This window comes from Helianthus annuus, chromosome 11, assembly GCF_002127325.2.
Source record: "Helianthus annuus cultivar XRQ/B chromosome 11, HanXRQr2.0-SUNRISE, whole genome shotgun sequence".
Lineage (NCBI taxonomy): Eukaryota > Viridiplantae > Streptophyta > Magnoliopsida > Asterales > Asteraceae > Helianthus > Helianthus annuus.
This window is the reverse complement of record NC_035443.2, coordinates 175909636-175933449: the sequence shown is the minus strand read 5'-3', so window position 1 is coordinate 175933449 and position 23814 is coordinate 175909636. Positions and strand designations below refer to the sequence as shown.

Here is a 23814-nt window from a genome sequence, read left to right as displayed (position 1 = left end):
TGTTGATCATTTGGCTCGTCTGGAATCCCCCTTGAGTGATGAGTTAGCTGGGGATATCATCCTCAACTCATTACCTAAGTCATATGATCAGTTCACTATGAACTACAATATGAATGGGATGGAGAAGACACTTGCAGAGCTGCATCAGATGCTCAAAACTGGTGAGGTGAATATACCCAGCAAGACTGCACCAGTGCTGATGATCAAGGAGGGTCATGTTAAGAAACCTAACACCAAGAAAAGGGGCAATCAGGGCAAAGGGAAGGGCAAAGGCAAATTAGTTGCAAATAAGAAGCCTCAAAAGGATGCCAAGTGTTTTCATTGTAATGAAATTGGGCACTGGAAGAGGAACTGTGCTAAGTATTTAGCTGAACTGAAGCAAGCCAAGGCTTCAGGAGGAGAGTCCTCAGGTATATATGTTATTGAAATCTTTTCTTTTTCTGGCAAAACATGGGTGTTTGACACAGGATGTGGTTTTCACATTTGTAATGCTTTGCAGGGACTAAGAAAGATTAAGAAGCTGAAACAAGGCGACTTGGAGGTCCATGTTGGCAATGGACAAAGAGTTGCTGTGAAGGCGATTGGAGAATATGTTCTTTTACTTCCTTCTGGTTTAGAACTTGTTTTGAACAATGTTTATTTTATTCCTAGTGTTACTAGAAATATTGTTTCGGTTTCTGCTTTGCATGGACAAGGTTTCAATTATCATTTTAATGGTGAATTTATTTCTGCTTATTTTAATGATGTATTTTACTTTGATGCAAAACCAAACAATGGAATCTATGAGATAGAAATCCAAAACAATAACATATTATACAACATCTCCCATAAACGTAATAAGTTGGAGTTCAACGATACGTATATGTGGCATTGTAGACTTGGTCACATAAGCGAGAACCGTGTTAAACAACTTAAAACCGCAGGAATCTTAGATTCCAAGGGTTCAGAAACGTTTGGCAAATGCGAATCATGCTTAAGTGGAAAGTTAACAAAAGCACCTTTTTCAAATGTTGGAGAAAGAGCTAATGATCTGTTGGGACTTGTACATACAGATGTATGTGGTCCATTCAGAACAATGTCAAGACATGGAGAAAGATACTTTGTTACATTTACTGATGATTTCAGTAGATATGGTTATGTTTATCTTATGAAGCATAAACATGAGACATTTGAAAAGTTCAAGGAGTACCAAAACGAAGTAGAGAATCAGCTAAATAGAACTATTAAGATGCTTCGATCAGATCGAGGCGGTGAATATCTTAGTCAGGAGTTTATCGACCATCTAAAGGATTGTGGAATAGTTTCACAGCACACTCCACCTGGAACACCACAACATAATGGTGTGTCTGAACGGAGAAATCGAACTCTATTAGATATGGTTCGATCAATGATGTGTCGAACAACCCTCCCACGCTCCTTTTGGAGTTATGCTCTAGAAACTGCCGCAAAACTTGTGAATATAGCTCCAACGAAGAAGGTTGACAAAACGCCTTATGAGATATGGCATGGAAAGAAACCAAAAGTATCCTATCTCAAGGTCTGGGGATGTAACGCTTATGTCACTCTAGAATCTTCGGATAAACTAGATCCTAGAGGCGAAAAAGTGGTTTTCGTAGGATACGCTAAAAGGATCGGTTACCTTTTCTACCACCCCACTGAAAATAAGATTTTCACAAAACGCAGAGGCACTTTCTTGGAGGAAGAGCTTCTGGCAAGAGGGGTTGGAGAAAACCATGTGGATCTTGAAGAAATTCGAGAATCACAAGTGACTGAACCAGTTGTTCAGACAGAACCACAAGTAACTGATCCAGTTGTTGAAGTTGAGCCTGAGAGGACTCAAGAAACAACAGAAACACCAAGTGTTCGAAGAAGTATTAGGGATCGTCGTGCCCCTGAAAGGTATGACGATATCTTCATGATTGATGAAGCTGAACCTGCTACTTACAAAGCTGCAATGTTGGATTCAGAATCCAAGAAATGGCAAGAAGCCATGAATGCAGAGATGCAATCCATGTATGATAACCAAGTCTGGGATTTGGTTGATCTTCCTACCGAAGGTCGGACTGTAGGAAACAAATGGATCTTCAAGAAGAAGACCGACATGGATGGAAATGTGCAAACCTACAAAGCAAGGCTTGTAGCAAAAGGGTTCACTCAGACTCAAGGAATTGATTATGAGGAAACTTTTTCGCCAGTAGCCATGCTTAAGTCTATTAGAATTCTACTTGCCATTGCTGCATATTATGACTATGAGATATGGCAAATGGATGTCAAGACCGCGTTCCTTAATGGACACTTACTTGAAGATGTCTATATGGTTCAACCTGAAGGTTTTGTCGATCCAAATAATCCTAATAAGGTCTGCAAGCTAAATAAATCCATCTATGGATTGAAGCAAGCATCTCGCAGCTGGAATCTTCGTTTTGATCAGAAAATTAAAGAGTTTGGCTTCATTAAAAACGAAGATGAACCGTGTGTTTACAAGAAATCTAGTGGGAGCTATATCACTTTTCTAATTTTGTATGTAGATGACATACTAATCATTGGAAACAATATCCCTATGCTAAAAGAAGTTAAGGCTTGGTTGGGAAAATGTTTCGCAATGAAAGATCTTGGTGATGCCGCTTATATTCTAGGAATAAAGATTCATAGAGATAGATCAAAGCGGTTATTAGGTTTAAGTCAAAGTACGTATATTGATAAGGTCATACGACGCTTCTCAATGCAAGACTCAAAAAGGGGGCTCTTGCCCATGGCACATGGAACCATTCTTAATGGCGAGCAGTGTGCTAAGACCGAAGAGGAAAAGAAGAAAATGGAAAGAGTTCCATATGCTTCTGCTATCGGTTCCATCATGTACGCCATGTTATGTACCAGACATGATGTCTCGTATGCTCTTAGCATGACGAGTAGATACAACAGAATCCAGGAGAGAGCCACTGGGCTGCAGTGAAGAACATTCTTAAGTACTTAAGAAGGACTAAGGACATGTTCTTAATATATGGAGGACTGGATGAGGAGCTATCAGTTAAGTGTTATACTGATGCAAGTTTCCAGACTGATCGTGACGATTCAAGATCACAGACTGGATATGTTTTCATTCTGAATGGTGGGGCTGTTACTTGGAAGAGCTCGAAGCAAAGTGTGGTTGCTCAATCCACCTGTGAATCAGAATACAATGCTGCATCGGATGCTGCTAAGGAGGCTGCCTGGATGAAGAAGTTCATTACTGATCTCGATGTTATGCCTAGCATAAAGAAACCAATCGAGATGCTGTGTGACAATACTGGTGCCATTGCTCTTGCAAAAGAACCAAGGTCGCATCAAACCACAAGGCATATACTCAGAAAATTCCACTATATTAGAGAGATAATAGAGCATGGAGACATCGTAATAAGCAAAGTTCATACAGATCTAAATCTGGCTGACCCCTTTACTAAGCCTCTACCTCAAGCTAAACATGAGGAGCATGCTGGAAAAATAGGGCTTAGATTTGCTAGACAGTGGGCATGATCTGTAGTTAGTATTGGTGTTTTAATTTTGAACTACAACAGTTACATTGAAATAGTTATTTGATTTATTGGTTAAATGCAAGTTTAATTATTTTGTAACTGTGTTCGTTATTTGTATGTTTATATCCTTGAATAAGCGTATTCTAAAATATCCGTAGTCGATTAAATTACATGGGAATGAATTTGAATGTAAGACTATTGTGAATTAAGATGATTGTATTCATGAGATGAATAACTCAAGAGTTTGAGAATCAAAATTCACAGATATCACTAGGGAATGATATTGGATGTGACTCGCTTCAAAACGATCTCCATGGATCTAAGTCATGAGATGTTTTGATATTGATATGTTCAATCTGTCCTTTTTCCTTAGGCACATATTAAACTACATTGATCAAGGACAATCTTTAATGTTATCTAACACTGTCCTGAAACATGGGTAGTAATCCGGGTAGCGTTGGGAGGAATCCAAGGTTAAGTGGGAGTTGTATGGTGCTGATGGAATTCTGTACTTCTATGGGATTAGAAGTTTAGACATTCTGGCGCCCTCGTTAAACTCAAACTGGAATAAAAGCGTGGCCACGCTCGGACTAAGAGTAGTTCGTTAGACCACTTTGAATTAAAGACGAGAATAGAGAATGGTTGATCACTATATAAGAATGAATGATCCATGTCTTATTATCAACGAATGTTCTATACAGAAGGGACTTATTGATAGAATTATCAGGGCTATAGTATTTGGTTAAGTAAAGTGTTACTTGAACGCAAAGAACTAGTTGACGACTGTAAAGTGTCATGCCGTGTTAAGAGCAGTGCGATGCAGCTAGGCGTCCAACTCTGCACACGTTGACTCATTTAATTAAAATCGTCCAAGTGGGAGATTGTTGGATATATGTATGTCCGACCTTAATTAAAGTCAACGTAACTAACTTGGTACGATCCGAAGAGTTACACGTTGGTACACGAATCGTATATGTTCACGAGTAGGTAGATTATTATTTGTGAAATAATAATAGTGGAAACCCAAGAGACACCTTTTTCTAATAAAAGGATGTTTAATGTGGAAACCCAAGAGACACCTTTTAGAATAAGAGGATGTTTAAGGTGGAAACCCAAAGAGACTTTTTTTTGGGCCGGTTCTACTAGAGGTATCTTGTGCTCGGTTGTGAACTTCCTACTAGCGAGGATTCGTTGTAACCCGCGTGTTACAATTCCGGTGTAGTCGTCAAAGGTTGATTACTAAAACCCTCTATGGTTGTTTATTCCGTTTATTTGTTTATACGCGTATAACCTTGATCCTGATTGGGAATATTTATTAATCGGATTAATAAATCAAATTTATATAATCGGCTTTTGGTAAATTATATAAACCGCTTCCGCTATTTTTCTGATACCATGATTCCCAACAGTGGTATCAGAGCCACGGTTACACGCGTATAGATGGTAAAGTTATAATTTTGATCTATGTTTAGTTGTCAAAAATTATTTGTTTTGACAAAAGATCAAAAGCTTTTGGTTGTCTATGGATTGTGATGTGACTCGAGCCCTAGGTTATGACCTTTGTCATGGTTGTATTGGTTATGGTTTTATTTTGATTTGTATTTTTTCTTCTTCGGATATTGGATCCGATGTAATAGATAGGATTAGAATAGATTTGGTTTTATTGTATTTTCAAATTTATTATTGTAATCCTTCGAGTACAAGATCAAGATCAAGATCAAGATAAATGGCGAACAGGTACCATGAAGATAGAGATCGCGGGTCAAGTGGGAGCTTTCAAAAATTAGCTTTTGAAACCCTTTTTGACTAGTTCGTTTCGTTTCTGGCTAAAACGAAACGGCCAACCTATTAGTGGCTCGATTCGATTTTTATTATTGTGTTTTGTGGTTGTGTTTTATTTATTGTAAATAATCTAGATAACCCAAAATAAATAAAATTTTCACAATCAAGACAACGGTTTTATTAAAACAAGTTTTATAAAACTAAAAGGTATACTTAATAAAAGGGTTTTATTAATATTTAAACAAGATCATTCGCGATAAATCGACCGACATAGTTTAATAGGGTATTTAAAACTATATCGTGCGAGCGTGGAAATGAGTTTCTATTATCACGAATTATATAAAATTGGATTTTATAAACTATTGTGTAACTCGCCTCATGCTACGAGTTATTCAAAATATTTTTTTTTGGTAAATATTAAAATAAATCCCAAATTTTAAATTGATGTTTTATGCCACCCTTAACGAGTTAACACTTCATTCTAAATCGAACCCAAATGTTAGTGCTATACCCTGCATCTGGGCATCCATCATGAAAGAAGGTAATCATCGCGTTTCCTGTGTAACATAGGCCGGTGATACAGTTAATAGTAAAGGACAAAACATTGCTTGTTCATCAAGTGGGCATAGTTGGGGTTAAACATACATCGTTTTAAGCGATAACCCCAAATGGAGAGTTGTGTAGTGGACACAATTAACAATCGTTGTTTACCTACATAATCATACCAGTGGATAGTGCTTAAGCCAATTCACTGTCATATGATGAATCGGGATCTCATCTTAATTAAAAAATTTTGTTTTTGGGTCATAAAATTAAATTAAGATATTTAAAACATAAAATACTAATTAATTAATTTTGAATTTTGTATATGTCAACTGAAAACAATTCCTCCCAATTCTCTCTCAAGTCCATCTTAGAGAAGGACAAACTGAACCACTCCAACTTCATGGACTGGCACCGCAACTTGAAAATTGTTCTCAAGGCGGAGAGCAAACTGTATGTTCTTGAAACGCCAGTCCCTGATGAACCCATCAATCAGCAAACTGTTGCATATAGAAACTATGCAAAGCACTTTGATGACTCTATGAAAGTCTCATGTTTAATGTTAGCATCCATGATTCCTGAACTTCAAAGGACCATGGATGACAAGATGGCATATGAGATGAATGAGCACCTGGTTGAAATGTTCCAACAGAAGGCTCGTCATGAGAGGTTTGATGTGATGAGATCACTCATAACCACTCGTATGCAAGAGGGTACATCAGTTAGCGCTCATGTGCTAAAAATGAAGGCATATGTTGATCATTTGGCTCGTCTGGAATCCCCCTTGAGTGATGAGTTAGCTGGGGATATCATCCTCAACTCATTACCTAAGTCATATGATCAGTTCACTATGAACTACAATATGAATGGGATGGAGAAGACACTTGCAGAGCTGCATCAGATGCTCAAAACTGGTGAGGTGAATATACCCAGCAAGACTGCACCAGTGCTGATGATCAAGGAGGGTCATGTTAAGAAACCTAACACCAAGAAAAGGGGCAATCAGGGCAAAGGGAAGGGCAAAGGCAAATTAGTTGCAAATAAGAAGCCTCAAAAGGATGCCAAGTGTTTTCATTGTAATGAAATTGGGCACTGGAAGAGGAACTGTGCTAAGTATTTAGCTGAACTGAAGCAAGCCAAGGCTTCAGGAGGAGAGTCCTCAGGTATATATGTTATTGAAATCTTTTCTTTTTCTGGCAAAACATGGGTGTTTGACACAGGATGTGGTTTTCACATTTGTAATGCTTTGCAGGGACTAAGAAAGATTAAGAAGCTGAAACAAGGCGACTTGGAGGTCCATGTTGGCAATGGACAAAGAGTTGCTGTGAAGGCGATTGGAGAATATGTTCTTTTACTTCCTTCTGGTTTAGAACTTGTTTTGAACAATGTTTATTTTATTCCTAGTGTTACTAGAAATATTGTTTCGGTTTCTGCTTTGCATGGACAAGGTTTCAATTATCATTTTAATGGTGAATTTATTTCTGCTTATTTTAATGATGTATTTTACTTTGATGCAAAACCAAACAATGGAATCTATGAGATAGAAATCCAAAACAATAACATATTATACAACATCTCCCATAAACGTAATAAGTTGGAGTTCAACGATACGTATATGTGGCATTGTAGACTTGGTCACATAAGCGAGAACCGTGTTAAACAACTTAAAACCGCAGGAATCTTAGATTCCAAGGGTTCAGAAACGTTTGGCAAATGCGAATCATGCTTAAGTGGAAAGTTAACAAAAGCACCTTTTTCAAATGTTGGAGAAAGAGCTAATGATCTGTTGGGACTTGTACATACAGATGTATGTGGTCCATTCAGAACAATGTCAAGACATGGAGAAAGATACTTTGTTACATTTACTGATGATTTCAGTAGATATGGTTATGTTTATCTTATGAAGCATAAACATGAGACATTTGAAAAGTTCAAGGAGTACCAAAACGAAGTAGAGAATCAGCTAAATAGAACTATTAAGATGCTTCGATCAGATCGAGGCGGTGAATATCTTAGTCAGGAGTTTATCGACCATCTAAAGGATTGTGGAATAGTTTCACAGCACACTCCACCTGGAACACCACAACATAATGGTGTGTCTGAACGGAGAAATCGAACTCTATTAGATATGGTTCGATCAATGATGTGTCGAACAACCCTCCCACGCTCCTTTTGGAGTTATGCTCTAGAAACTGCCGCAAAACTTGTGAATATAGCTCCAACGAAGAAGGTTGACAAAACGCCTTATGAGATATGGCATGGAAAGAAACCAAAAGTATCCTATCTCAAGGTCTGGGGATGTAACGCTTATGTCACTCTAGAATCTTCGGATAAACTAGATCCTAGAGGCGAAAAAGTGGTTTTCGTAGGATACGCTAAAAGGATCGGTTACCTTTTCTACCACCCCACTGAAAATAAGATTTTCACAAAACGCAGAGGCACTTTCTTGGAGGAAGAGCTTCTGGCAAGAGGGGTTGGAGAAAACCATGTGGATCTTGAAGAAATTCGAGAATCACAAGTGACTGAACCAGTTGTTCAGACAGAACCACAAGTAACTGATCCAGTTGTTGAAGTTGAGCCTGAGAGGACTCAAGAAACAACAGAAACACCAAGTGTTCGAAGAAGTATTAGGGATCGTCGTGCCCCTGAAAGGTATGACGATATCTTCATGATTGATGAAGCTGAACCTGCTACTTACAAAGCTGCAATGTTGGATTCAGAATCCAAGAAATGGCAAGAAGCCATGAATGCAGAGATGCAATCCATGTATGATAACCAAGTCTGGGATTTGGTTGATCTTCCTACCGAAGGTCGGACTGTAGGAAACAAATGGATCTTCAAGAAGAAGACCGACATGGATGGAAATGTGCAAACCTACAAAGCAAGGCTTGTAGCAAAAGGGTTCACTCAGACTCAAGGAATTGATTATGAGGAAACTTTTTCGCCAGTAGCCATGCTTAAGTCTATTAGAATTCTACTTGCCATTGCTGCATATTATGACTATGAGATATGGCAAATGGATGTCAAGACCGCGTTCCTTAATGGACACTTACTTGAAGATGTCTATATGGTTCAACCTGAAGGTTTTGTCGATCCAAATAATCCTAATAAGGTCTGCAAGCTAAATAAATCCATCTATGGATTGAAGCAAGCATCTCGCAGCTGGAATCTTCGTTTTGATCAGAAAATTAAAGAGTTTGGCTTCATTAAAAACGAAGATGAACCGTGTGTTTACAAGAAATCTAGTGGGAGCTATATCACTTTTCTAATTTTGTATGTAGATGACATACTAATCATTGGAAACAATATCCCTATGCTAAAAGAAGTTAAGGCTTGGTTGGGAAAATGTTTCGCAATGAAAGATCTTGGTGATGCCGCTTATATTCTAGGAATAAAGATTCATAGAGATAGATCAAAGCGGTTATTAGGTTTAAGTCAAAGTACGTATATTGATAAGGTCATACGACGCTTCTCAATGCAAGACTCAAAAAGGGGGCTCTTGCCCATGGCACATGGAACCATTCTTAATGGCGAGCAGTGTGCTAAGACCGAAGAGGAAAAGAAGAAAATGGAAAGAGTTCCATATGCTTCTGCTATCGGTTCCATCATGTACGCCATGTTATGTACCAGACATGATGTCTCGTATGCTCTTAGCATGACGAGTAGATACAACAGAATCCAGGAGAGAGCCACTGGGCTGCAGTGAAGAACATTCTTAAGTACTTAAGAAGGACTAAGGACATGTTCTTAATATATGGAGGACTGGATGAGGAGCTATCAGTTAAGTGTTATACTGATGCAAGTTTCCAGACTGATCGTGACGATTCAAGATCACAGACTGGATATGTTTTCATTCTGAATGGTGGGGCTGTTACTTGGAAGAGCTCGAAGCAAAGTGTGGTTGCTCAATCCACCTGTGAATCAGAATACAATGCTGCATCGGATGCTGCTAAGGAGGCTGCCTGGATGAAGAAGTTCATTACTGATCTCGATGTTATGCCTAGCATAAAGAAACCAATCGAGATGCTGTGTGACAATACTGGTGCCATTGCTCTTGCAAAAGAACCAAGGTCGCATCAAACCACAAGGCATATACTCAGAAAATTCCACTATATTAGAGAGATAATAGAGCATGGAGACATCGTAATAAGCAAAGTTCATACAGATCTAAATCTGGCTGACCCCTTTACTAAGCCTCTACCTCAAGCTAAACATGAGGAGCATGCTGGAAAAATAGGGCTTAGATTTGCTAGACAGTGGGCATGATCTGTAGTTAGTATTGGTGTTTTAATTTTGAACTACAACAGTTACATTGAAATAGTTATTTGATTTATTGGTTAAATGCAAGTTTAATTATTTTGTAACTGTGTTCGTTATTTGTATGTTTATATCCTTGAATAAGCGTATTCTAAAATATCCGTAGTCGATTAAATTACATGGGAATGAATTTGAATGTAAGACTATTGTGAATTAAGATGATTGTATTCATGAGATGAATAACTCAAGAGTTTGAGAATCAAAATTCACAGATATCACTAGGGAATGATATTGGATGTGACTCGCTTCAAAACGATCTCCATGGATCTAAGTCATGAGATGTTTTGATATTGATATGTTCAATCTGTCCTTTTTCCTTAGGCACATATTAAACTACATTGATCAAGGACAATCTTTAATGTTATCTAACACTGTCCTGAAACATGGGTAGTAATCCGGGTAGCGTTGGGAGGAATCCAAGGTTAAGTGGGAGTTGTATGGTGCTGATGGAATTCTGTACTTCTATGGGATTAGAAGTTTAGACATTCTGGCGCCCTCGTTAAACTCAAACTGGAATAAAAGTGTGGCCACGCTCGGACTAAGAGTAGTTCGTTAGACCACTTTGAATTAAAGACGAGAATAGAGAATGGTTGATCACTATATAAGAATGAATGATCCATGTCTTATTATCAACGAATGTTCTATACAGAAGGGACTTATTGATAGAATTATCAGGGCTATAGTATTTGGTTAAGTAAAGTGTTACTTGAACGCAAAGAACTAGTTGACGACTGTAAAGTGTCATGCCGTGTTAAGAGCAGTGCGATGCAGCTAGGCGTCCAACTCTGCACACGTTGACTCATTTAATTAAAATCGTCCAAGTGGGAGATTGTTGGATATATGTATGTCCGACCTTAATTAAAGTCAACGTAACTAACTTGGTACGATCCGAAGAGTTACACGTTGGTACACGAATCGTATATGTTCACGAGTAGGTAGATTATTATTTGTGAAATAATAATAGTGGAAACCCAAGAGACACCTTTTTCTAATAAAAGGATGTTTAATGTGGAAACCCAAGAGACACCTTTTAGAATAAGAGGATGTTTAAGGTGGAAACCCAAAGAGACTTTTTTTTGGGCCGGTTCTACTAGAGGTATCTTGTGCTCGGTTGTGAACTTCCTACTAGCGAGGATTCGTTGTAACCCGCGTGTTACAATTCCGGTGTAGTCGTCAAAGGTTGATTACTAAAACCCTCTATGGTTGTTTATTCCGTTTATTTGTTTATACGCGTATAACCTTGATCCTGATTGGGAATATTTATTAATCGGATTAATAAATCAAATTTATATAATCGGCTTTTGGTAAATTATATAAACCGCTTCCGCTATTTTTCTGATACCATGATTCCCAACAGTGGTATCAGAGCCACGGTTACACGCGTATAGATGGTAAAGTTATAATTTTGATCTATGTTTAGTTGTCAAAAATTATTTGTTTTGACAAAAGATCAAAAGCTTTTGGTTGTCTATGGATTGTGATGTGACTCGAGCCCTAGGTTATGACCTTTGTCATGGTTGTATTGGTTATGGTTTTATTTTGATTTGTATTTTTTCTTCTTCGGATATTGGATCCGATGTAATAGATAGGATTAGAATAGATTTGGTTTTATTGTATTTTCAAATTTATTATTGTAATCCTTCGAGTACAAGATCAAGATCAAGATCAAGATAAATGGCGAACAGGTACCATGAAGATAGAGATCGCGGGTCAAGTGGGAGCTTTCAAAAATTAGCTTTTGAAACCCTTTTTGACTAGTTCGTTTCGTTTCTGGCTAAAACGAAACGGCCAACCTATTAGTGGCTCGATTCGATTTTTATTATTGTGTTTTGTGGTTGTGTTTTATTTATTGTAAATAATCTAGATAACCCAAAATAAATAAAATTTTCACAATCAAGACAACGGTTAAATTAAAACAAGTTTTATAAAACTAAAAGGTATACTTAATAAAAGGGTTTTATTAATATTTAAACAAGATCATTCGCGATAAATCGACCGACATAGTTTAATAGGGTATTTAAAACTATATCGTGCGAGCGTGGAAAGGAGTTTCTATTATCACGAATTATATAAAATTGGATTTTATAAACTATTGTGTAACTCGCCTCATGCTACGAGTTATTCAAAATATTTTTTTTTGGTAAATATTAAAATAAATCCCAAATTTTAAATTGATGTTTTATGCCACCCTTAACGAGTTAACACTTCATTCTAAATCGAACCCAAATGTTAGTGCTATACCCTGCATCTGGGCATCCATCATGAAAGAAGGTAATCATCGCGTTTCCTGTGTAACATAGGCCGGTGATACAGTTAATAGTAAAGGACAAAACATTGCTTGTTCATCAAGTGGGCATAGTTGGGGTTAAACATACATCGTTTTAAGCGATAACCCCAAATGGAGAGTTGTGTAGTGGACACAATTAACAATCGTTGTTTACCTACATAATCATACCAGTGGATAGTGCTTAAGCCAATTCACTGTCATATGATGAATCGGGATCTCATCTTAATTAAAAAATTTTGTTTTTGGGTCATAAAATTAAATTAAGATATTTAAAACATAAAATACTAATTAATTAATTTTGAATTTTGTATATGTCAACTGAAAACAATTCCTCCCAATTCTCTCTCAAGTCCATCTTAGAGAAGGACAAACTGAACCACTCCAACTTCATGGACTGGCACCGCAACTTGAAAATTGTTCTCAAGGCGGAGAGCAAACTGTATGTTCTTGAAACGCCAGTCCCTGATGAACCCATCAATCAGCAAACTGTTGCATATAGAAACTATGCAAAGCACTTTGATGACTCTATGAAAGTCTCATGTTTAATGTTAGCATCCATGATTCCTGAACTTCAAAGGACCATGGATGACAAGATGGCATATGAGATGAATGAGCACCTGGTTGAAATGTTCCAACAGAAGGCTCGTCATGAGAGGTTTGATGTGATGAGATCACTCATAACCACTCGTATGCAAGAGGGTACATCAGTTAGCGCTCATGTGCTAAAAATGAAGGCATATGTTGATCATTTGGCTCGTCTGGAATCCCCCTTGAGTGATGAGTTAGCTGGGGATATCATCCTCAACTCATTACCTAAGTCATATGATCAGTTCACTATGAACTACAATATGAATGGGATGGAGAAGACACTTGCAGAGCTGCATCAGATGCTCAAAACTGGTGAGGTGAATATACCCAGCAAGACTGCACCAGTGCTGATGATCAAGGAGGGTCATGTTAAGAAACCTAACACCAAGAAAAGGGGCAATCAGGGCAAAGGGAAGGGCAAAGGCAAATTAGTTGCAAATAAGAAGCCTCAAAAGGATGCCAAGTGTTTTCATTGTAATGAAATTGGGCACTGGAAGAGGAACTGTGCTAAGTATTTAGCTGAACTGAAGCAAGCCAAGGCTTCAGGAGGAGAGTCCTCAGGTATATATGTTATTGAAATCTTTTCTTTTTCTGGCAAAACATGGGTGTTTGACACAGGATGTGGTTTTCACATTTGTAATGCTTTGCAGGGACTAAGAAAGATTAAGAAGCTGAAACAAGGCGACTTGGAGGTCCATGTTGGCAATGGACAAAGAGTTGCTGTGAAGGCGATTGGAGAATATGTTCTTTTACTTCCTTCTGGTTTAGAACTTGTTTTGAACAATGTTTATTTTATTCCTAGTGTTACTAGAAATATTGTTTCGGTTTCTGCTTTGCATGGACAAGGTTTCAATTATCATTTTAATGGTGAATTTATTTCTGCTTATTTTAATGATGTATTTTACTTTGATGCAAAACCAAACAATGGAATCTATGAGATAGAAATCCAAAACAATAACATATTATACAACATCTCCCATAAACGTAATAAGTTGGAGTTCAACGATACGTATATGTGGCATTGTAGACTTGGTCACATAAGCGAGAACCGTGTTAAACAACTTAAAACCGCAGGAATCTTAGATTCCAAGGGTTCAGAAACGTTTGGCAAATGCGAATCATGCTTAAGTGGAAAGTTAACAAAAGCACCTTTTTCAAATGTTGGAGAAAGAGCTAATGATCTGTTGGGACTTGTACATACAGATGTATGTGGTCCATTCAGAACAATGTCAAGACATGGAGAAAGATACTTTGTTACATTTACTGATGATTTCAGTAGATATGGTTATGTTTATCTTATGAAGCATAAACATGAGACATTTGAAAAGTTCAAGGAGTACCAAAACGAAGTAGAGAATCAGCTAAATAGAACTATTAAGATGCTTCGATCAGATCGAGGCGGTGAATATCTTAGTCAGGAGTTTATCGACCATCTAAAGGATTGTGGAATAGTTTCACAGCACACTCCACCTGGAACACCACAACATAATGGTGTGTCTGAACGGAGAAATCGAACTCTATTAGATATGGTTCGATCAATGATGTGTCGAACAACCCTCCCACGCTCCTTTTGGAGTTATGCTCTAGAAACTGCCGCAAAACTTGTGAATATAGCTCCAACGAAGAAGGTTGACAAAACGCCTTATGAGATATGGCATGGAAAGAAACCAAAAGTATCCTATCTCAAGGTCTGGGGATGTAACGCTTATGTCACTCTAGAATCTTCGGATAAACTAGATCCCAGAGGCGAAAAAGTGGTTTTCGTAGGATACGCTAAAAGGATCGGTTACCTTTTCTACCACCCCACTGAAAATAAGATTTTCACAAAACGCAGAGGCACTTTCTTGGAGGAAGAGCTTCTGGCAAGAGGGGTTGGAGAAAACCATGTGGATCTTGAAGAAATTCGAGAATCACAAGTGACTGAACCAGTTGTTCAGACAGAACCACAAGTAACTGATCCAGTTGTTGAAGTTGAGCCTGAGAGGACTCAAGAAACAACAGAAACACCAAGTGTTCGAAGAAGTATTAGGGATCGTCGTGCCCCTGAAAGGTATGACGATATCTTCATGATTGATGAAGCTGAACCTGCTACTTACAAAGCTGCAATGTTGGATTCAGAATCCAAGAAATGGCAAGAAGCCATGAATGCAGAGATGCAATCCATGTATGATAACCAAGTCTGGGATTTGGTTGATCTTCCTACCGAAGGTCGGACTGTAGGAAACAAATGGATCTTCAAGAAGAAGACCGACATGGATGGAAATGTGCAAACCTACAAAGCAAGGCTTGTAGCAAAAGGGTTCACTCAGACTCAAGGAATTGATTATGAGGAAACTTTTTCGCCAGTAGCCATGCTTAAGTCTATTAGAATTCTACTTGCCATTGCTGCATATTATGACTATGAGATATGGCAAATGGATGTCAAGACCGCGTTCCTTAATGGACACTTACTTGAAGATGTCTATATGGTTCAACCTGAAGGTTTTGTCGATCCAAATAATCCTAATAAGGTCTGCAAGCTAAATAAATCCATCTATGGATTGAAGCAAGCATCTCGCAGCTGGAATCTTCGTTTTGATCAGAAAATTAAAGAGTTTGGCTTCATTCAAAAACGAAGATGAACCGTGTGTTTACAAGAAATCTAGTGGGAGCTATATCACTTTTCTAATTTTGTATGTAGATGACATACTAATCATTGGAAACAATATCCCTATGCTAAAAGAAGTTAAGGCTTGGTTGGGAAAATGTTTCGCAATGAAAGATCTTGGTGATGCCGCTTATATTCTAGGAATAAAGATTCATAGAGATAGATCAAAGCGGTTATTAGGTTTAAGTCAAAGTACATATATTGATAAGGTCATACGACGCTTCTCAATGCAAGACTCAAAAAGGGGGCTCTTGCCCATGGCACATGGAACCATTCTTAATGGCGAGCAGTGTGCTAAGACCGAAGAGGAAAAGAAGAAAATGGAAAGAGTTCCATATGCTTCTGCTATCGGTTCCATCATGTACGCCATGTTATGTACCAGACATGATGTCTCGTATGCTCTTAGCATGACGAGTAGATACAACAGAATCCAGGAGAGAGCCACTGGGCTGCAGTGAAGAACATTCTTAAGTACTTAAGAAGGACTAAGGACATGTTCTTAATATATGGAGGACTGGATGAGGAGCTATCAGTTAAGTGTTATACTGATGCAAGTTTCCAGACTGATCGTGACGATTCAAGATCACAGACTGGATATGTTTTCATTCTGAATGGTGGGGCTGTTACTTGGAAGAGCTCGAAGCAAAGTGTGGTTGCTCAATCCACCTGTGAATCAGAATACAATGCTGCATCGGATGCTGCTAAGGAGGCTGCCTGGATGAAGAAGTTCATTACTGATCTCGATGTTATGCCTAGCATAAAGAAACCAATCGAGATGCTGTGTGACAATACTGGTGCCATTGCTCTTGCAAAAGAACCAAGGTCGCATCAAACCACAAGGCATATACTCAGAAAATTCCACTATATTAGAGAGATAATAGAGCATGGAGACATCGTAATAAGCAAAGTTCATACAGATCTAAATCTGGCTGACCCCTTTACTAAGCCTCTACCTCAAGCTAAACATGAGGAGCATGCTGGAAAAATAGGGCTTAGATTTGCTAGACAGTGGGCATGATCTGTAGTTAGTATTGGTGTTTTAATTTTGAACTACAACAGTTACATTGAAATAGTTATTTGATTTATTGGTTAAATGCAAGTTTAATTATTTTGTAACTGTGTTCGTTATTTGTATGTTTATATCCTTGAATAAGCGTATTCTAAAATATCCGTAGTCGATTAAATTACATGGGAATGAATTTGAATGTAAGACTATTGTGAATTAAGATGATTGTATTCATGAGATGAATAACTCAAGAGTTTGAGAATCAAAATTCACAGATATCACTAGGGAATGATATTGGATGTGACTCGCTTCAAAACGATCTCCATGGATCTAAGTCATGAGATGTTTTGATATTGATATGTTCAATCTGTCCTTTTTCCTTAGGCACATATTAAACTACATTGATCAAGGACAATCTTTAATGTTATCTAACACTGTCCTGAAACATGGGTAGTAATCCGGGTAGCGTTGGGAGGAATCCAAGGTTAAGTGGGAGTTGTATGGTGCTGATGGAATTCTGTACTTCTATGGGATTAGAAGTTTAGACATTCTGGCGCCCTCGTTAAACTCAAACTGGAATAAAAGCGTGGCCACGCTCGGACTAAGAGTAGTTCGTTAGACCACTTTGAATTAAAGACGAGAATAGAGAATGGTTGATCACTATATAAGAATGAATGATCCATGTCTTATTATCAACGAATGTTCTATACAGAAGGGACTTATTGATAGAATTATCAGGGCTATAGTATTTGGTTAAGTAAAGTGTTACTTGAACGCAAAGAACTAGTTGACGACTGTAAAGTGTCATGCCGTGTTAAGAGCAGTGCGATGCAGCTAGGCGTCCAACTCTGCACACGTTGACTCATTTAATTAAAATCGTCCAAGTGGGAGATTGTTGGATATATGTATGTCCGACCTTAATTAAAGTCAACGTAACTAACTTGGTACGATCCGAAGAGTTACACGTTGGTACACGAATCGTATATGTTCACGAGTAGGTAGATTATTATTTGTGAAATAATAATAGTGGAAACCCAAGAGACACCTTTTTCTAATAAAAGGATGTTTAATGTGGAAACCCAAGAGACACCTTTTAGAATAAGAGGATGTTTAAGGTGGAAACCCAAAGAGACTTTTTTTTGGGCCGGTTCTACTAGAGGTATCTTGTGCTCGGTTGTGAACTTCCTACTAGCGAGGATTCGTTGTAACCCGCGTGTTACAATTCCGGTGTAGTCGTCAAAGGTTGATTACTAAAACCCTCTATGGTTGTTTATTCCGTTTATTTGTTTATACGCGTATAACCTTGATCCTGATTGGGAATATTTATTAATCGGATTAATAAATCAAATTTATATAATCGGCTTTTGGTAAATTATATAAACCGCTTCCGCTATTTTTCTGATACCATGATTCCCAACAGTGGTATCAGAGCCACGGTTACACGCGTATAGATGGTAAAGTTATAATTTTGATCTATGTTTAGTTGTCAAAAATTATTTGTTTTGACAAAAGATCAAAAGCTTTTGGTTGTCTATGGATTGTGATGTGACTCGAGCCCTAGGTTATGACCTTTGTCATGGTTGTATTGGTTATGGTTTTATTTTGATTTGTATTTTTTCTTCTTCGGATATTGGATCCGATGTAATAGATAGGATTAGAATAGATTTGGTTTTATTGTATTTTCAAATTTATTATTGTAATCCTTCGAGTACAAGATCAAGATCAAGATCAAGATAAATGGCGAACAGGTACCATGAAGATAGAGATCGCGGGTCAAGTGGGAGCTTTCAAAAATTAGCTTTTGAAACCCTTTTTGACTAGTTCGTTTCGTTTCTGGCTAAAACGAAACGGCCAACCTATTAGTGGCTCGATTCGATTTTTATTATTGTGTTTTGTGGTTGTGTTTTATTTATTGTAAATAATCTAGATAACCCAAAATAAATAAAATTTTCACAATCAAGACAACGGTTAAAATTAAAACAAGTTTTATAAAACTAAAAGGTATACTTAATAAAAGGGTTTTATTAATATTTAAACAAGATCATTCGCGATAAATCGACCGACATAGTTTAATAGGGTATTTAAAACTATATCGTGCGAGCGTGGAAAGGAGTTTCTATTATCACGAATTATATAAAATTGGATTTTATAAACTATTGTGTAACTCGCCTCATGCTACGAGTTATTCAAAATATTTTTTTTTGGTAAATATTAAAATAAATCCCAAATTTTAAATTGATGTTTTATGCCACCCTTAACGAGTTAACACTTCATTCTAAATCGAACCCAAATGTTAGTGCTATACCCTGCATCTGGGCATCCATCATGAAAGAAGGTAATCATCGCGTTTCCTGTGTAACATAGGCCGGTGATACAGTTAATAGTAAAGGACAAAACATTGCTTGTTCATCAAGTGGGCATAGTTGGGGTTAAACATACATCGTTTTAAGCGATAACCCCAAATGGAGAGTTGTGTAGTGGACACAATTAACAATCGTTGTTTACCTACATAATCATACCAGTGGATAGTGCTTAAGCCAATTCACTGTCATATGATGAATCGGGATCTCATCTTAATTAAAAAATTTTGTTTTTGGGTCATAAAATTAAATTAAGATATTTAAAACATAAAATACTAATTAATTAATTTTGAATTTTGTATATGTCAACTGAAAACAATTCCTCCCAATTCTCTCTCAAGTCCATCTTAGAGAAGGACAAACTGAACCACTCCAACTTCATGGACTGGCACCGCAACTTGAAAATTGTTCTCAAGGCGGAGAGCAAACTGTATGTTCTTGAAACGCCAGTCCCTGATGAACCCATCAATCAGCAAACTGTTGCATATAGAAACTATGCAAAGCACTTTGATGACTCTATGAAAGTCTCATGTTTAATGTTAGCATCCATGATTCCTGAACTTCAAAGGACCATGGATGACAAGATGGCATATGAGATGAATGAGCACCTGGTTGAAATGTTCCAACAGAAGGCTCGTCATGAGAGGTTTGATGTGATGAGATCACTCATAACCACTCGTATGCAAGAGGGTACATCAGTTAGCGCTCATGTGCTAAAAATGAAGGCATATGTTGATCATTTGGCTCGTCTGGAATCCCCCTTGAGTGATGAGTTAGCTGGGGATATCATCCTCAACTCATTACCTAAGTCATATGATCAGTTCACTATGAACTACAATATGAATGGGATGGAGAAGACACTTGCAGAGCTGCATCAGATGCTCAAAACTGGTGAGGTGAATATACCCAGCAAGACTGCACCAGTGCTGATGATCAAGGAGGGTCATGTTAAGAAACCTAACACCAAGAAAAGGGGCAATCAGGGCAAAGGGAAGGGCAAAGGCAAATTAGTTGCAAATAAGAAGCCTCAAAAGGATGCCAAGTGTTTTCATTGTAATGAAATTGGGCACTGGAAGAGGAACTGTGCTAAGTATTTAGCTGAACTGAAGCAAGCCAAGGCTTCAGGAGGAGAGTCCTCAGGTATATATGTTATTGAAATCTTTTCTTTTTCTGGCAAAACATGGGTGTTTGACACAGGATGTGGTTTTCACATTTGTAATGCTTTGCAGGGACTAAGAAAGATTAAGAAGCTGAAACAAGGCGACTTGGAGGTCCATGTTGGCAATGGACAAAGAGTTGCTGTGAAGGCGATTGGAGAATATGTTCTTTTACTTCCTTCTGGTTTAGAACTTGTTTTGAACAATGTTTATTTTATTCCTAGTGTTACTAGAAATATTGTTTCGGTTTCTGCTTTGCATGGACAAGGTTTCAATTATCATTTTAATGGTGAATTTATTTCTGCTTATTTTAATGATGTATTTTACTTTGATGCAAAACCAAACAATGGAATCTATGAGATAGAAATCCAAAACAATAACATATTATACAACATCTCCCATAAACGTAATAAGTTGGAGTTCAACGATACGTATATGTGGCATTGTAGACTTGGTCACATAAGCGAGAACCGTGTTAAACAACTTAAAACCGCAGGAATCTTAGATTCCAAGGGTTCAGAAACGTTTGGCAAATGCGAATCATGCTTAAGTGGAAAGTTAACAAAAGCACCTTTTTCAAATGTTGGAGAAAGAGCTAATGATCTGTTGGGACTTGTACATACAGATGTATGTGGTCCATTCAGAACAATGTCAAGACATGGAGAAAGATACTTTGTTACATTTACTGATGATTTCAGTAGATATGGTTATGTTTATCTTATGAAGCATAAACATGAGACATTTGAAAAGTTCAAGGAGTACCAAAACGAAGTAGAGAATCAGCTAAATAGAACTATTAAGATGCTTCGATCAGATCGAGGCGGTGAATATCTTAGTCAGGAGTTTATCGACCATCTAAAGGATTGTGGAATAGTTTCACAGCACACTCCACCTGGAACACCACAACATAATGGTGTGTCTGAACGGAGAAATCGAACTCTATTAGATATGGTTCGATCAATGATGTGTCGAACAACCCTCCCACGCTCCTTTTGGAGTTATGCTCTAGAAACTGCCGCAAAACTTGTGAATATAGCTCCAACGAAGAAGGTTGACAAAACGCCTTATGAGATATGGCATGGAAAGAAACCAAAAGTATCCTATCTCAAGGTCTGGGGATGTAACGCTTATGTCACTCTAGAATCTTCGGATAAACTAGATCCTAGAGGCGAAAAAGTGGTTTTCGTAGGATACGCTAAAAGGATCGGTTACCTTTTCTACCACCCCACTGAAAATAAGATTTTCACAAAACGCAGAGGCACTTTCTTGGAGGAAGAGCTTCTGGCAAGAGGGGTTGGAGAAAACCATGTGGATCTTGAAGAAATTCGAGAATCACAAGTGACTGAACCAGTTGTTCAGACAGAACCACAAGTAACTGATCCAGTTGTTGAAGTTGAGCCTGAGAGGACTCAAGAAACAACAGAAACACCAAGTGTTCGAAGAAGTATTAGGGATCGTCGTGCCCCTGAAAGGTATGACGATATCTTCATGATTGATGAAGCTGAACCTGCTACTTACAAAGCTGCAATGTTGGATTCAGAATCCAAGAAATGGCAAGAAGCCATGAATGCAGAGATGCAATCCATGTATGATAACCAAGTCTGGGATTTGGTTGATCTTCCTACCGAAGGTCGGACTGTAGGAAACAAATGGATCTTCAAGAAGAAGACCGACATGGATGGAAATGTGCAAACCTACAAAGCAAGGCTTGTAGCAAAAGGGTTCACTCAGACTCAAGGAATTGATTATGAGGAAACTTTTTCGCCAGTAGCCATGCTTAAGTCTATTAGAATTCTACTTGCCATTGCTGCATATTATGACTATGAGATATGGCAAATGGATGTCAAGACCGCGTTCCTTAATGGACACTTACTTGAAGATGTCTATATGGTTCAACCTGAAGGTTTTGTCGATCCAAATAATCCTAATAAGGTCTGCAAGCTAAATAAATCCATCTATGGATTGAAGCAAGCATCTCGCAGCTGGAATCTTCGTTTTGATCAGAAAATTAAAGAGTTTGGCTTCATTAAAAACGAAGATGAACCGTGTGTTTACAAGAAATCTAGTGGGAGCTATATCACTTTTCTAATTTTGTATGTAGATGACATACTAATCATTGGAAACAATATCCCTATGCTAAAAGAAGTTAAGGCTTGGCTGGGAAAATGTTTCGCAATGAAAGATCTTGGTGATGCCGCTTATATTCTAGGAATAAAGATTCATAGAGATAGATCAAAGCGGTTATTAGGTTTAAGTCAAAGTACATATATTGATAAGGTCATACGACGCTTCTCAATGCAAGACTCAAAAAGGGGGCTCTTGCCCATGGCACATGGAACCATTCTTAATGGCGAGCAGTGTGCTAAGACCGAAGAGGAAAAGAAGAAAATGGAAAGAGTTCCATATGCTTCTGCTATCGGTTACATCATGTACGCCATGTTATGTACCAGACATGATGTCTCGTATGCTCTTAGCATGACGAGTAGATATCAACAGAATCCAGGAGAGAGCCACTGGGCTGCAGTGAAGAACATTCTTAAGTACTTAAGAAGGACTAAGGACATGTTCTTAATATATGGAGGACTGGATGAGGAGCTATCAGTTAAGTGTTATACTGATGCAAGTTTCCAGACTGATCGTGACGATTCAAGATCACAGACTGGATATGTTTTCATTCTGAATGGTGGGGCTGTTACTTGGAAGAGCTCGAAGCAAAGTGTGGTTGCTCAATCCACCAATGAATCAGAATACAATGCTGCATCGGATGCTGCTAAGGAGGCTGCCTGGATGAAGAAGTTCATTACTGATCTCGATGTTATGCCTAGCATAAAGAAACCAATCGAGATGCTGTGTGACAATACTGGTGCCATTGCTCTTGCAAAAGAACCAAGGTCGCATCAAACCACAAGGCATATACTCAGAAAATTCCACTATATTAGAGAGATAATAGAGCGTGGAGACATCGTAATAAGAAAAGTTCATACAGATCTAAATCTGGCTGACCCCTTTACTAAGCCTCTACCTCAAGCTAAACATGAGGAGCATGCTGGAAAAATAGGGCTTAGATTTGCTAGACAGTGGGCATGATCTGTAGTTAGTATTGGTGTTTTAATTTTGAACTACAACAGTTACATTGAAATAGTTATTTGATTTATTGGTTAAATGCAAGTTTAATTATTTTGTAACTGTGTTCGTTATTTGTATGTTTATATCCTTGAATAAGCGTATTCTAAAATATCCGTAGTCGATTAAATTACATGGGAATGAATTTGAATGTAAGACTATTGTGAATTAAGATGATTGTATTCATGAGATGAATAACTCAAGAGTTTGAGAATCAAAATTCACAGATATCACTAGGGAATGATATTGGATGTGACTCGCTTCAAAACGATCTCCATGGATCTAAGTCATGAGATGTTTTGATATTGATATGTTCAATCTGTCCTTTTTCCTTAGGCACATATTAAACTACATTGATCAAGGACAATCTTTAATGTTATCTAACACTGTCCTGAAACATGGGTAGTAATCCGGGTAGCGTTGGGAGGAATCCAAGGTTAAGTGGGAGTTGTATGGTGCTGATGGAATTCTGTACTTCTATGGGATTAGAAG

At 37.9% G+C, this 23814-nt stretch overlaps 4 long non-coding RNA genes across 4 annotated transcripts; all 4 read left to right on the top strand.

Moving 5' to 3' along the window:
• Window positions 1-304: 304 nt before the first annotated feature.
• Window positions 305-735, top strand: LOC118484160. The gene is made up of 2 exons (XR_004873001.1): window positions 305-410; window positions 500-735. It is a non-coding gene; the product is annotated as an uncharacterized LOC118484160 (long non-coding RNA).
• Window positions 736-6894: 6159 nt separating this feature from the next.
• On the top strand, window positions 6895-7325 carry LOC110887345. Its single transcript, XR_002563245.1, has 2 exons — window positions 6895-7000; window positions 7090-7325. It is a non-coding gene; the product is annotated as an uncharacterized LOC110887345 (long non-coding RNA).
• Window positions 7326-13484: 6159 nt separating this feature from the next.
• On the top strand, window positions 13485-13915 carry LOC118484159. Its single transcript, XR_004873000.1, has 2 exons — window positions 13485-13590; window positions 13680-13915. It is a non-coding gene; the product is annotated as an uncharacterized LOC118484159 (long non-coding RNA).
• A 6161-nt stretch (window positions 13916-20076) lies between these two features.
• On the top strand, window positions 20077-20507 carry LOC110887346. Its single transcript, XR_002563246.1, has 2 exons — window positions 20077-20182; window positions 20272-20507. It is a non-coding gene; the product is annotated as an uncharacterized LOC110887346 (long non-coding RNA).
• The last annotated feature ends 3307 nt before the right edge of the window (window positions 20508-23814 follow it).